This window comes from Lygodium microphyllum, chromosome 26, assembly GCF_053477565.2.
Source record: "Lygodium microphyllum isolate KBCC chromosome 26, Lygodium_microphyllum_v1.1.10, whole genome shotgun sequence".
Lineage (NCBI taxonomy): Eukaryota > Viridiplantae > Streptophyta > Polypodiopsida > Schizaeales > Lygodiaceae > Lygodium > Lygodium microphyllum.
In genome coordinates this window covers 115127423-115143641 of record NC_141160.1, presented here as the reverse complement: position 1 = coordinate 115143641, position 16219 = coordinate 115127423, and the positions used below count along the sequence as shown (strand labels likewise).

General features: G+C 46.1%; 1 protein-coding gene across 1 annotated transcript in view; it reads right to left on the bottom strand.

Moving 5' to 3' along the window:
• Window positions 1-16219, bottom strand: part of LOC148013713 (nicotinamide/nicotinic acid mononucleotide adenylyltransferase-like) — a 46829-nt gene that overhangs the window by 26528 nt on the left and 4082 nt on the right. The gene's annotated exons all lie outside the window — the stretch shown is intronic.

The following is a 16219-nucleotide window of genomic DNA, read 5'->3' as shown; positions in this document are numbered from 1 at the left end:
TATCAAGAATATGAATGCATGCCGATCCCTAATTTTTCCCTATGCTCTGCACAAATCTCCCTAGTTTTTTTATTTTCCAGCTTGCTGCCTATCAGGACAGTCCTTTGAAATACGACCCTCACACTCACAAATAAAGCAATTTTTTATAGCTATCAATTCCCTGCATTGTGCCAATTATTTCTAGCCCTTTCTTTGCTATTTTGGTCTCTTTTCAAGTTGATTTTCAGATCTTCCCCTTTTCTTAAACCTAAACAACCTTTTGTTCAGTTTCTCCCCACTCTCTTAAAAGCCTAAATCCTTTCCATGCAACAAAGCATTGGCTATAACAACAATCTCCATGAGCTAAGACATGCTAGACATCGTGGATTTTGTGCAAAAATCCATGATTCCTTTAGGCAACCCACATACATATTTTTCCACTTTTTCATGAAGGAGTACCGGATGATAAGAAGTGACAGGAAGCAATGCATCCCAAAACTTCTTATTGTATTGCTCTAAATTCTTGCAATCCTTTGCATCAAACTTATTCGAAGTCCTCATGATGTCCACCTCAAAGATACTTATCAATCAATTCGATGCAAACATTTACTTGAATTGTACCCATGTTGATGGTTCTCTACCTTGCATCAAGAGCACAAACCACTATTGCAATGCATTCCCCTTCAAGAAAGTGGTTGCCTTTTGAATCTTAGAGAATTCAGTGAAGTTTCTCTTGAAATAGATTGCATCAAACTGCTAAACGAAAGTCAAAACTTTCAACCTATCCTGTGCACCATTGAAGGACTCAAACTTCACTTCTTTTCCACCCTCATCATAGTCTTTTGTTGCCCCATTGGGAGTCAAGTTGTCATATACTAGTTGCTGCAAAAAGAGTGCATTTGCGCTGTATTTACATCATGACCAAGCCCAAAGGAAACATTTCCATGATCAGCCCTCATTCCTTGAGCTTCATAAGCATTCCAGGGTGCAGATGCATTACCAAACATGCCATTTTGTGCCTCGAGCATCAAACCAATGCTACCATACATAGAATTTTTCATATTACCAAGCATACTCGAATACATTGGACCTTGCACCAATCAATGCTACCATACATAGGATTTTGCAAATTACCAACCATTGCACGAAACTTCATGTCACCACCAAAGTATCATGGCTGCCCCATCATTGCATACATGCTCGGCTATCCAAAATCCATTGGATTGGCACTTCCATGATAGGCTTGCATTTGCACACCTTGCCCCATAGGTACCAACTATCTTGCTTTATTGGCTTCTTTGGGTGCTTCAAGTGAAAGCTTTAGCACTACCTTCGGTGCACCTTGTAGTCCCGAAGGTGTAGAATCCATTGGATTGGCACTTCCATGATAGGCTTGCATTTGCACACCTTGCCCCATAGGTACCAACTATCTTGCTTCATTGGCTTCTTTGGGTGCTTCAAGTGAAAGCTTTAGCACTACCTTCGGTGCACCTTGTTGTCCCGAAGGTGTAGAAGATGACTTCTTCTTTTTACCCTTGTTATCCTTCTTCGCAACATTAAGAAATTGAACAAACTAAGGATCCTTTGCCAATTCAACAAAGAGATTTGCTGCTGTTCTCATCCAATTCTTAAACTAGTCATCAAATTCTTCTTCCTTTTACTAGTCATCAGCCTCATTTTGCCTTGGAGGCCTTGCATTTTGTCCAATACCAACATTTTCAGCTTGTTGTTTATCATGTGAGCCTTGTCTAAGATCGGGCAATGCATTTCCTTCTTTCCCAAGTGAATGTCCATATTGAAAGGCATCATCGTTGCTTGATTTCATCTCACTGTATAAAGACATCTTGTTGTAATTACTTAGTTAAGCACAAAGCTTTGGCTTGCAATCAAGTGTCGTGGGCCCACCAAATCAAAGAATTGAGTGGTATCCTGGCAATGGAAACATGAAACCATCCTTCGTTCTTAGATAGAGTGGTAATACCTTATTAAGCAATTAATTACGGTAATGAACTAATGAGCATAAACTGAAATGCACACTTTACCTTAGTATTCTTGGACAGTGGACACCTTGTTGGCCCCGAAACTCGTACCCCTTTCGGTATTTCTTTAAATCCAATTACTAATGGATTGATTACAAGTCAAGATTTCACAATCTCCTTGGTTGAACCAAAAGCCCCTTGTTGTACCAACAATCAGCAAACAAGTTGGGCCAATTGCCCCTTGAATTTCACCCACGACTTGCTCTAATGGAACCCCAAGTTGCCAAACGTTGCCTCAAATTTACAATGGATGGGCTGATATCTGAATTCCTTGAAAACTCCACAAATTTCAAGTGCTGAATTTAGTGTGCAATGCCTTTTGACTTATGGCACATGTCTTGAGGTGGCTACTAAACCCTAATTTACAAATTACTACTATAGTAATTTGTAAATTAGGGTTTCTAGTAAAATTCCTCCTACTCTCGACCAAATCTAGCTGAGATCTACTCCAAATGGTTGAGAAAACCTGAGAATGCATTGGAGATGGTCAGAGAATGCCCAAGGAGAGAAATTTTCATGATTTCCACATGGAAAATGGTTGAATTCTATATATTACTGACTGCATTAAATCTGCAAGCATAGAGATGAGTAGTGAGATGCTCCAAAAGAAAAAACAAAACTGAAAATAAAGGAAAGCAAGGCATAGTGCAATGCAATGAGTATGTAAGTATGCAGCTGAAGTCTAAAACGGGAAAGGCTAATTGTGTGGCCACCATCACGTACAGTGACGTGCGGAAGTGGTCCTAGAAGGTACAATGGATGTCCTAGGAACGAATGTGTAAAGTGCAATAGGTAAGCCACTACCACACCAATCAACCAATCCTTCAAGAGTAGTGAAGAGGATAGGCTACTAAGGCTGTCCGTGTGTCACATGTCCAATAGCCACTTGGGAAAACGAAGCAAATGGTACATCAATAGGAGGCATAACCCCGCTAGACTAGCTAGCTAGAGTGAAGGTAGTTGCAACAGTCTATGGTGGTTTTCTAGGAGGAAGACCTTGGGCCTTGGTACAACACTTCTCCTCCACATCACCCGGCCTCTAACAATGTATGTAAAACCTATTTTTCTTCGGAATTTGCTGCCAAAGGGATCGTGTTTGTTTGGTTCTATCAAAGGAACAGGAATTACCTTTGTTTTGGCTTGCCTTCGCATCTTGCGAGTTTTTGCTACCATTGGTTTTCTCTCCCAAAGAAGAGGCAACCAACCCTCGCCCCTGTCAAGATATGCTAGGTTTTGCACTAAGGAAACACAACATGTATGACCAAGATTAAAATACAAAGACTCAAACAGAGACAATCAAAACTCAAATCCTAAATGCAAAACGCAAAACGCAAAAACTCAAAATTACAGAGCAATGCCGTACCGAAGAGTCACGTCCACTGGAGATGAATCTCAAGTTTTGTGAACACGAGTCGGAGTGTTGGAGTGCAAAAAACACCAAACGTTGATCAGTAGAGTGTCAAGGAATTGAGACGACAACAGGAGAGGTATTTGATGATGTAGACGGCTTGCTAGACAACAAAAACGTAGGTACTGCAATAGTCGCCTGGTGGGAGAGATGACGGTAACCTGTCACCTGGCACTAGATGCTGAAAACACAAGTTGATCATGTGTTATGACGACGCAGTAGACGAAGACCTCCAAACAGCAAAGCAATTGCTGAAAACAGGTTGCCTAGGGCTGGATAGTGATGGGCTGCAGTCGTGATAGCTTGGCAGCAGATGGTAAATGGTTGATGGTTGAAATTTGCACAGTAGAGTGAGAAACCTACACAAAAGGATGAGGCTGAATGGTGGGCAGCCCGCCTATTTCTAGATGTTAAAGGGTGCCCCAAAAATTTAGGGTTTTGGGGAACCATTGAAACTCTCTCGAACCACGTGTCAAATTTGCATTTTTCATTAATTAAGCGTGTTTTAGGGCTGTTTAAAAATGCCAAACAGCTATAAAGCGTGTTTTAGCTCGACACTTTCTCTCATGCCCAAAACTAAGTCTAAAAGGGAAGGTTGAGAATGTGTACCCCAAGGCATCCCACCCCAAAGCAGCCAAGGCATCGCACAAGGTGCACGTTGGCGGCACAATGGCCTACCAAGACTACAAAGGCAATCATTATCTTACCAAGGGAGTCCAAGTAGTCACCCTAGAGAGGACAAGGCATCAAACAAAGAGTACACGTCAACGCCCAGTGGCCTACCAAGCTCTACAAAGGCGAATGAAACCACAATGAACCTTTCTTTTTTTTTCCCTTTTTTTTGCAAGTGATGAAAGTTATTTTTAGGGGTGGCAGCCGATTAAGTAAGAGGGACAGAGAAGACGAGAGGAGAGATGGTATACCCAACGCATCACAAAATAGTACAAGCTTACCCAACCACTCAAGGATGTCGATGACAAGGGAAAGGTGATAAAGTATCATGTGAACAAGAATGGTGGTGTAATCCATTGGTGGAAACTGAACCTTTCTTTTTCTTTTTCTTTTTTCTTTGCAAGTGATGAAAGTTATTTTTAGGGGTGGCTGCCAATTAAGTAAGAGGGACCGAGAAAACGAAAGGAGGGATGGTACACCCAATGCATCACAAAACAGTACAAGCTTACCCAACTACTCAAGGATGTCGATGACAAGAGAAAGGTGATAAAGTATCATGTGAACAAGAATGGTGGTGTACTCCACTGGTGGAAATAGCTTAGGGCCCATCCAATGGGGCTTTGCACAATGGGATGCATAGTATGCTACATGCTAAGAATGCTCATGCAGCAAGTGCCACTTGGACAGTGTCCCTCGTTGGAAAATTATTCACTTACCCAAGCGCACTAATACAAAGATGATAAAATCATGCAATGCATAGGGAAAGGTACAACAGAGGGAGAAAGGCCGATGTCAAAGACAATTGGCAAAACTTGTAGAATACCAAGAAGGGTAGAAACCCTCTCTAAACATGGATGTTAATGTCGAAGAAGAAAGAGGAGCCTAAGGATGTTGATCTTCATGTGGTGCCGAGAACCATGTGGATGAAAATGATGAAGCATCCCTACTCGAAGAGCAAAGATAGAAGTCACCGCCATGATAGCATTAAGAGAAATGTTGCATGATCCGCCGCGTGAGGGGAAGCCTCCATGCTGGTAGAAGAGCAAAACTCCAATAGATGGAACCATGAAAGAAACGGCGTGCATCTCATGTCTCCAACTCACAAAGAACTGGTGCAAGCCTGCATGTTAGCCCTACACTAAAATACAAAACCCTGCAAAAGAGATCAAAACCTGCAAGCACAAATGTGAATAGTGAGATGCTTCAAAAAACAAAACTGAAAATAAAATAAAGGAAAGAAAAGCTACGTGCAATGCAATGAATATATATGTAGCGGAAGTCTAAAAAGAGAAACGCTAAGTATGTGGCTACCATCGCGTACGATGAGGTGGGAAAGTGGTCCTGGAAGGTGCAGTGGATGTCCTAGGAATGGATGCGTAAAGTGCAATAGGTGAGTCACTAGCAGACCAATCAGTCAATCCTTCAAGAGTAGTAAAGGAGATGGGCTGTTGAGGCTGTCTATGTACCACATATCCAGTAGCCGCTGGGGCAAATGGAGTAGATGACGCAGCAGTGGGAGGCGTAGCCCCATTGGACTGGCCAGCCGGAGTGGAGGCAGTTGCAATAGTCTACTGTGGTTTCAAGGAGGAAGACCTTGGGCCTTGGTACGATACTCCTCGTCCACATGACCCGACCACTGGCAGTGTATGCAAAATCTATTTTTCTTAGGAATTTGCTGCCAAAAGGGTCGTGTTTCTTTGTTTCCATTGGAGGAAGTGGTATCACCCTTGTTTTGGCTTGCCTTCACATCTTGCAAGTTCTTGCCAATATTGGTTTTTCCTTCCGAATAAGAGGCCACCATCGCGTACGAAGAAGAGGCAACCAACCCTCGCCCCTCCGAAGAAGAGGCAGCCTCATGTAACGCGAGAACTGACACTCAAAACTCGTAGAAGATCAGCAATCTAGATTGTGAAACAATGTGCTAGATAAAATGTAAGTATTTGTCAGGCAACTTGTTCAAGAAAAACGTGTCCTGACTGTCATCTAACTTTGGGAAGCTAGTGTTAGTAAACTCGGCGAGTAACTGTCGATATTCGGTCAATTTCACTTTCAAATCATTCCCTTCCTTAATGGAAAACTCCTAAAGCTCAAAATGGAGATTGATACATCGAGTTCGATCTCAAGCCGCATAGCAATTAATTGGATGACTCCAACCCTCAGATGCGAGGGAAAAATGTATAGAAATAGGGAACGGCCGTTCCGGCCTGTAGGAAAGGTTTAACGCGTTCCAAATCCTTGGAGGAGGTAAAACGGCTAGGGAACGTTCCCTGTTGTTCCCTGGACCGTTCCCTGTTTGGAACGGCCGTTCCAGGCCTGTTGACCAAATATTTACATTTTTCCACGTTTTTTCTTTTTGCTTGTATCACACTCCTACCACCACATGTTCACCTATCTCCATTGCCTAATATTCACACACTAATCTCTCTCTCTCTCTCTCTCTCTCTCTCTCTCTCTCTCTCTCTCTCTCTCTCTCTCTCTTTAATGGAAAAGAGAACACCTTCATATGGACTCTTCAATACTACAAGTACTTCAAAGTACCCTCTCACACAAAAACTTAACAAGAGCTAGGATTAATCTCACTCTCACAAAGAGGCTTTCCAACTAACATACTTTGGATTAAGACTTATCTGCTACAATGGCCAGGACGATTGGATTTGCTTTATCAATACCTCAACATGCCGGCAGCTTTATTCCTCAACTGCCATGAGGCTATTCACGGCCTCTCCTTCAAGGGTTGCACTCCTCGCATGGCCATAAGCTAGCAACTGCTGCCTGTAGTTGATTATCGGTCGCGGTCCGCCACCCTGCTCATCAATTCTCATCCTAAGATAACGATGCTTCCCTCTTCTTCAATCACATGGGCTAGTGACGTTGAACTCGTCAGGCCCTACGCCTTCATCTTCAAGATTACATACTACAGGTTTTTGTTTGTGATGTTAGATCATGCCGAAAGTAGAACGACAATCGGCCATGTCCACATCAGAATTGTAGAGCCGCTTTCACTTCCAAAAGCTCCCTTGCCCTCATGTCTATCCACTTGCCTTCCCCTACAGACATGGCCTGCTTCCTTTCAGCTCTCAATGCAACATTCTCCTCTAGCCGCTTGATCATCTCCACGACCTCTCTCAGATGCGTGTCTTCTTCTCTAACGCTACCGCCACAAAAGCTCCTCTTCGTATTTTAGAACTGCAGCCTCTCTCTCTCTCTCTCTCTCTCTCTCTCTCTCTCTCTCTCTCTCTCTCTCATTGAATATTCAAAGTGTCAAGACAACCCACAAGCCCATTAGGAGTCCATGCAAAGCTCAAATTTAATGCATTATGAACTCTTGCAAATCACAATCAAATTTCAGCCTATTCTCAATTTCAAGGTAATCATCCATTTATATTATCTAATTTCAAGGGAAACTAGAATAATTGGGGCAATTCAGAGCAATTTGGAGCTGTGGGGGTAATCGAGTCGATTTTGGGACATTCCGGTCAATTTGGAGCATTGAGGGATATTGGGGCAATTAGAGGGACATTCTTTGGGGCAACTTAGTCATGCAGGGCATATTTGGGGCCTCTTAAGACGTGTCCCTCGTTTCCGTTCCCCCACCTTGGACGTTCCCCCCGTTCCAAGGGGTCCCGTTCCCGTTCCCGTTCCCGTTCCCCATTCCAGGTAACCAAGGAAAAATGTTGTAATTAAGAGTGAAACGCAGGAAGCAACCCCTGCATCAACTCAACATTGACTGTGGCATTGCAAGCTCTCCATTGACGAATGTGATCAAAGTGAGCTAATCGAGGGTCCATGGCATAGGCTCAATACCAATGACAAAGTCCCAAAGTCCCTGGGGTTCAAGCACTTATTGTAGTGTTAACCAAGGGGTGAAATTCGACCCGTTAAAACGAGTCTTATCTGTGAAGGCATTCTTAGCCATGGCAACACAAGTGGTAATACCAGGAGATGGAGGTGTGTAATGGAGGTAGGGTGGAGAGGGAGAATAGGGAAATAGAGTGGAGTACACTAATAATAAATCTCCTAGATCGAAGATATAAAGAGATCAGACTATGCTTCATTGTTCTTTATGTGTTAAAATGGCACATCTCGAGGCCAATCCTTGAGGTGTAAGAGAGTCGTAGGGACCATAGCATTCAGCCCGAGGATGCCCTCTATGTGTATAATTTGAGATGAAGTAGTCACCAATGTATGGGAAGCTTGTGTACTCTCATAGATGCTATGCACTAAAGCATTTTTACGCATATACCATTGCACACCAATGATTCCTATATTGGGAAGTAATCCCAGAGTGCCCACAATGCATACGAGAAGTGTACATAGTGGATCCAAATGTGGGCAAGGGTAGATTGCGTATGGGCATGGTAACCACCTGTGGAGCCCAAGGTAGAGGAACAAGGACACAGGGAGCAGTGGATGGAAATCCCTACGCAGGAGCAACCCAAGGGATGTGTAACAACAGTCTATAAGCAGAGGATGGATATCCATGTGTCTGGAAGGTTGTGTGGGGGGTTTGTGAGTGTCCGAGAGTAGCGAGGGGGGTGCCCATCACAACCGTCCCAAAGTGGAAGGATGGGGTAAAGTGGGGGTAGATGAAAGGTACAGTGTTAAGGGTGGCATTCCCCCTAATGATGCACCAAGAGGTGTAGTGAATGGAGAGTAGGTAGATGGTTGGATGGAGAAAGAGAAAGTGTAAGGAGTAGAGATGGAAGATCCAACTCCTAGTGCAGTATGAGCAGAAGTGAAATGTAATCCAAGATTTTGGAATGAAGATGTGAGTAGATTAGAATGTGGAGAAGAAAGTGATGGGACGGAAGGGAGTTGAGAAATATGGTTTAGTTGCTCAAATGAAACAGATAGTAAAAATATACCTGATGAAGGGAATCTACTTTGAGAGCCTCCTCTATTAAAGTTAACATACTGAAAATCATCTGAATCTTGCACACCAAAAAGAGAAACAGAAGAGGGTTTTGGCTCATACGACTCAAAAGGGTTATATAAAACTGACACAAGGCCTTGTCAGAGTGCAGCGGTGCGGAAGCGTAGGACTGAGAGAGAGAGAACGCAGAGAGAGAAGGGAGAGAAAGAGACAATGGACGATGAAGATCTGCTGTATAAAGAATGCTGAATACAAAGATATACACGGGCGCAGTGCGCTGGACTGCGTGTCTCCACCTCGACGATGCAACCTGCTGTCCACCTCGAAGTCCGCTGCAGTCTGCACTGTCTGCTGTCTGAAATCTGTGAACAGAGACAGAATCTGCGCGTCACCGGTCTGTAATCTGCGTCAGAGAAGTGTGTAAGACTGCTGGGAACGTCGGGTATAAATAGCCGAGATCTGCCAGAAAATAGGGCGCCAGAAATACCCTGTCGGCTGCATTAAATGCAGCCGACTGACTGTACAGGTCGGACTGCCACGTGGCAGTCCGACTGTGCAGTCCGACTGCACTCTGCCTCCTGCCTGGCTGCCTCCTGCCTGGCTGTGATCTCTAACACCCCCTCTCAGAGCCGGGGCAGGGCAGAAGCCTGAGGGATCTGGAATGTCGCCGAAGTAGAGCCTGAGGAAGCGCCTTCGTAAACAAATCCGCAAGATTGTCCTCCGTCTTGCAATACTCCACAGTGATGGTCTCATCCAGAAGCTTTTCTCGGATGAAGTGGTACTGGATCTCAATGTGCTTCATCCGGGCATGAAAAACAGGGTTCCTTGCCAAGGCAATGCAACTCTCATTGTCACATCGCAGCAATGTAGGACGAGTCTGGGGGTACCCAAGCTCCTCCAATAATCTCCGAAGCCACACAACCTCGCATGTGGTGGAAGACGCGGCCCGATACTCCGCCTCAGTAGACGAAAGGGCTATCGTGGGCTGCTTCTTGCTACTCCATGAAATAACACCTGCACCCAAAGTAAAACAGTAACCTGTAGTAGACCGCCTGTGGTCCACGTCACCGGCCCAATCCGAGTCGCTCCAACCTGCAAGTACAAGATCTGACCCATCTGTCCCTGCGGGGTAATGAATCCCTAAATCAGACGTCCCCCTCAGGTACCGAAGTATCCTCTGAGCAGCCTGCCAATGCACCGTCTTAGGTTCACTCATGAACCCTACCAAGAGCCCAACAGCAAAACATAGATCAACCCTGGTGTTGAGAAGCCAAATCAAGGACCCAATCAACTGTCGATAGCGGGACGCATCCGCCAAAGGAGAAGCTGAATGGGAAGTGGCCTTCCAGTTCGGATCCATAGGAGTAGAGAGGGCGCGACAATCCTCCATCTCAAAAGACACCAAGAGCTCCTGTACATATCTCTGTTGAGAGATAAAGATCCCCCTCTGAGACTGATAAATCTCATGGCCCAAAAAGAAACGGAGTAGACCCAAATCCGTCATCTCGAACGTCCGATGTAAAGCTGACTTCGTCTCCTGGACCTGCTGTGCAGCATCACCTGTGACAATCAAATCATCAACATATAATACAAACAGCACACAACCATCCTCGGAAGTGTGAACATACAGTTGCGGATCGGCCTTGGACCGCCGATAGCCCAACTGAGACTGGAGGAACGAATCAATCTTCTCGTTCCATGCACGCGGGGCCTGCTTGAGGCCATACAGGGCCTTCTTCAACCTGTAGACTTTCCCATCTGAAGAACCAAAGCCCGGAGGCTGCTCAACATAGATCTCCTCCTTCAAATCACCATTCAGGAAGACTGACTTCACATCCAACTGATAAACAGGCCATCTCCTATGGCCAGCCAAAGCAAGAACAGCTCTAATGGTCGCCATACGAGCTGTGGGGGCAAAAGTGTCATGACAGTCAATACCTGGGCGCTGTGCAAAACCTTTAGCAACAAGGCGAGCCTTGTGCTTATCCAAAGTACCATCACTAAGATATTTGGTCTTGAAGACCCACTTGACTCCAATCACCTTCTTCTTCGGGGGGCGGGGCACGAGTGACCAAGTGCCATTCCTCTCAATAGCCTCCAACTCGGCTTCCATAGCTTTCCTCCATGGGGCGGACTGTAAAGCCTCCTTCATGGAGGTGGGCTCTCGATCCTGCATAACACGGGTCATCAAACAATAGTTGGAGCAAACCAGCTCCGTAGAATGTGCCTGGTGCCTCCGTGACCGCCGCGGACCATCCTGCAGTCCCCACTCCTCAGGAACCCCCTCGATCCCTGAATCACGGAGTGTGTCACGGGCCCAGCGAGGAGGAGGCCGAACCTCCCCTCGTCGTTCTCCATCAGCAGAAGACTCTGGAATATCCACCGGTGGTAACTCCTCAGAGGTGTCCGGTGGAACTGTAGACTCTGTGTCAGAAACAGAATCATAATCAAAAGGCACGGGCTCCAGTGGAACTGTAGAAGGAGCCCAACTCTCCCCGGGATCTCCAAGAACGGGATGCTCCTCACCCGTTGAAGTAGCCGGAACCTCCACAAACCGCACATCACGGCTAGTGTACACATCCCGCTTGACGGGATCATACAGTCGGTAGCCTTGGGACTGGGAGCTGTAGCCAACAAATACCTGTTTTCGGAAAGCCGCTTCAAATTTATCACGGTGAGCCTTGGGAATGTGAACATAGGCATCACAGCCAAAGACCCGAAAGTAAGAAACATCTGGCTTCGTCCCAAAATAAGCCTCAAATGGAGTCATCCCTTCCACGGCCGAAGTAGGGGATCGATTAAGGATGTGGACTGCAGTAGCCACAGCCTCGGCCCACAGAACCTGAGGGGTCTGTCGGTGCTCCATCATGGTGCGCGCCATCTCAATCACACTGCGGTTCTTCCGTTCAAGAATACCATTTTCTTGAGGAGTATTGGTATTGGCAAACTCCTGGTGAATGCCTCTATCTGCACAAAACCGAGCAAACTCATTAGACACAAATTCACCTCCCTTGTCGGATCGCAAGGTCTTCAACTTCCGGCCTGATCGGTTCTCCTCAAAGAGAAGCCAATCCTTGAAGTGCGAGAAAGCTTCTGACTTTAATGCCAAAAAATAGGCCCATGTTATCCTGCTATAGTCATCCACGATCAGCATGAAGTAGGAGCTCCCACGAAGGGACTCATTCCTCATAGGGCCACATAGATCCGTAGATACTAGCTCCATCAGTGAAGTAGACCGCCGCGAAGCTGTGTGGGGAATGGCATCTCTATGCTGCTTCCCCCGAATGCAGGAGACACATGGCTGCTGGCTCACCACTATATCCGGCAACCCTCGAACAAGCTGTCCACGTGACGCCCTCCGAAGATAGTCATAGTTCAGGTGACCAAACCGAGCATGCCATAACTCAGACTGTGACTGTGAGGTAAGAAGAAGAGTAGAGAGGGCAGTGGAAGACTTCAGTTTGTAAATGCCGTTCTCCTCATATCCAGATGAGAGAACCTTCCTCGATCCACGATCAAGGACTCGCACCGTAGAACTGTCAAACTCCACCAAAAGACCAAGGGAGCAAATCTTATGAACTGAAAGGAGATGGTACCCTAATCCTGGTACATGCAAAACCTCTGAGGTATGGGTACCACCTCGTCCATCCGGAATAAGCTATATCTTACCCCGACCTACAACAGAAACTGAAGAGCTGTCTCCAATGAGAATCTGCCCACGCGAGGGTCGCAGCTGGGCAACACCATCTGATGAAGGAGTCATGTGCCGTGAGGCACCACTATCAACAATCCACTCTCGAGCTTGGGGAGCCGTCATCGCAGCATCAGAAGCATTCGGTGAAGCGTCCTCAATGACAGCTAGATGAAGAAATGCAGCTGATGAGGGTGCAGCCACCGCTCCAGAATCCTTGGTATCCTTCTTCTTGGTGTCCTTCGTGTCTTTGTCAGGGCAATCCTTCTTCCAATGGCCAGTCTTTCCACAAATATGGCATGTGGAGTCTTTGTCCTTGTCCTTCTCCTTGTCCTTCTTGGACTTGTTATCCCCCTTCTTCTTCTTTTAGTCCTTCCCCTTCTTCTGAGAGGCTTGACCTGTCAGCGCCTCCGACTTGGAAGCATTCTGTCCCTTTAACTGTTCCTCTTGGTCCAAGACCATAGGAACCAACTCTTCCCACCGAAGAGTAGACTCTCGCCCCGAAGCAATAAGGGCAGAGTAAAATGTACCGAATCGTGGCGGCAACTGGGACAATAGTATGATCGCCATGTCTTCGGAGGAAATCGGCTTCCCCATATTCTGAACCTGCATCTGTAGCTGCCTTAGCTTGTTAATGTGTTCCCGTAGCGAAGAAGACTTATTTACGGACAAGGTCCGCATCTGTACCTCCAAAGAAACCCTCTTCATTAGGGTCATCCGATTGTACATTTGATCAAGCTCCAGCCATATCTCACGAGCCACCGTCAAGTGCTCGATGTGAGCGATCACGGCTGTAGTGCATGATAGAAAGAGAAAGGATCGAATCCTGGCATTCAGTTTGTCCCAATGAGACTGGGCCTTGGCCAACTCCGCACGAGCATCGGAAGAGAGTTTGGACTCATCTCTTACCGAGGGCCGGTCAATCTCCTCCTGTACCAACTCCGCCAAATCATAGGACTCAAGGATGGCCAACATCATGACGCGCCAAATGCGGTAGTTGTCGCCGTCGAGCTTCTGATCTGTAGGAAGAGCCGGTAAGACAGGCACCTTCCGGTCCATAATCGCCTGGAACTCCAAGTCCATCTCTGTAGACATCTTCACCTGCAATGCCTTCACAAACGCAAAAGCAGCCCCCTCTGACTGGGAAAACTCAGCCTGCTAAGGCTCTTCCGCGTCCTGAAGCTTCTTCACCCGCCGGAGGCGATGAAAAAGCAAAACCTGCACTTGTAGGCTAAAAACTCAAACTTCCTCCGCGTCAAACAGCAGTAAACAGGAGCAAATCCACCACTTGTACTCCTTTCCTGTGTGCCCACACTCGTTTCAGCCTTGTTCCAAGGCGCAGCCCTCCTGTCTGCCCTTAAACGCAAAAAACGCAAAAAACGCAAATTTGTGTCGCGATGGAAACTCCTTTTCAGGTTGATTCTGCGCTCAGTCAGCCCTCAAACACTGCTCTGATACCATGTCAAAGTGCAACGGTGCGGAAGCGTAGGACTGAGAGAGAGAGAACGCAGAGAGAGAAGGGAGAGAAAGAGACAATGGACGATGAAGATCTGCTGTATAAAGAATGCTGAATACAAAGATATACACGGGCGCAGTGCGCTGGACTGCGTGTCTCCACCTCGACGATGCAACCTGCTGTCCACCTCGAAGTCCGCTGCAGTCTGCACTGTCTGCTGTCTGAAATCTGTGAACAGAGACAGAATCTGCGCGTCACCGGTCTGTAATCTGCGTCAGAGAAGTGTGTAAGACTGCTGGGAACGTCGGGTATAAATAGCCAAGATCTGCCAGAAAATAGGGCGCCAGAAATACCCTGTCGGCTGCATTAAATGCAGCCGACTGACTGTACAGGTCGGACTGCCACGTGGCAGTCCGACTGTGCAGTCCGACTGTGCAGTCCGACTGCACACCTGTCCGACTGCACTCTGCCTCCTGCCTGGCTGCCTCCTGCCTGGCTGTGATCTCTAACAGACCTGGTTGAGATAAAAGAGATGGATTGCCACACGCACCAAATGTCATGGTCCCTCCAAGATCAAAGAGATGGCCAATCTCACCAATTGGTCCAGATGGAGTAGTAGCACTCGTTGGAGGAGTGTAAACCGAACTATACATGAGGCACAAGTACTCCTCAAACTCTTCATCTGTAAGATGATAAAACGAGAAGAATAAGATGGTAAAGGTAAAGATGTGTCTACCTCCTCCTCGAGACCATAATGAACTCTCAAAGCCTCCACTAAGGAGAAGCCTGATAGGGCATCATAGGATTCAAAGAAGAAGGTGCCTGAGACATTATGAGTAAGAATCAAGTCACGTGTAAGTCTCGCACGAAGACTACACTCGAAGACTACGCTCCACAATCACCGCATGATACTCTTTAGAAGAGCACCAACTCTACTACTATGTAAAGATATGCCAGGGTTTGCACTGAGGAAACACAGCATGTATGACCAAGAGTGAAACACAAAGACTCAGACAAAGACAGGACAAACTTAAACCCTAAACGAAAAATGCATAACGCAAAAACTCAAAACTCAAACACAAAGACAAACACAAGGAGAAAAAACTCTAAAGTGAATGAATATTGTAAATGAATGTAAGAGTGTACAAAATGCCCAAGGGGAGAGCAATGTAGTATTAGAGAGTGGCGTCCACCAGAGACGGATCCCAAGTGCTGTGACCACCAGTCAGAGTGTTGGAGTGCGGAAAACTAAGGTGACAACAGGAGAGGTGTTTAATGATGTAGACGGCTTGACGAGCAACAAAAACGCAAGTACTGCAGAAGTCGCCTAGTGGGAGAGATGGCAACAGCCTATGGCCTAGCACTAGATGCTGAAAACGCAGGTTGATCAAGTGCTATGATGACGTAGTAGATGGAGATCTCCAAACAGCAAGGCGATGGCTGAAAATAGGCGCCTAGGATTGGATAGTGATAGGCTACAGTCAATGATGGCTAGATAGCTGATGGTTGACATCTGAACGACGGTAGAGTGAGAAACCTGCACAAAAGGATGAGGTTGAATGATGGGCAGCCCGCCTATTTATAGATATTAAAGGGTACCCCAAAAAATTAGGGTTTTGGGGGACCACTAAAACTCTCTCGAACTACACACCAAATTTGCATTTTTCATTACGCGTGTTTTGAGGCTATTTAAAAATGTCAATCAGCTGTAAACTGTGTTTTCGCTCAACAGCCCCTCTCAATGGATATGTGTGGAGAACTTGTGGACTTGATTATGCAGCCTCATGTAACGCGAGAACTCACACTCAAACTCATAGAAAGTCGACAATCTAAGGAGTGAGAAATGTGTTGAATAAAATGAAAGTATCTGTCAAGCAACTTGTTCAAGAAGAACGTGACCTGATCGTTGTTTGACTTCAGAGAGCCAATAGTGGCAAACTCGACGAGTAACCGTCGATATTCGGCCAACTTAACTTTCAAATCATTCCCTTCCTTAATGGAAAACTTCCGAAGCTCAAGATTGAGATTAATACGTCGAGTGCAATCTCGTGTCGTATAGTGGTCAATGAGATGACTCCAATGCTGAGATGCGAGGGAAAAA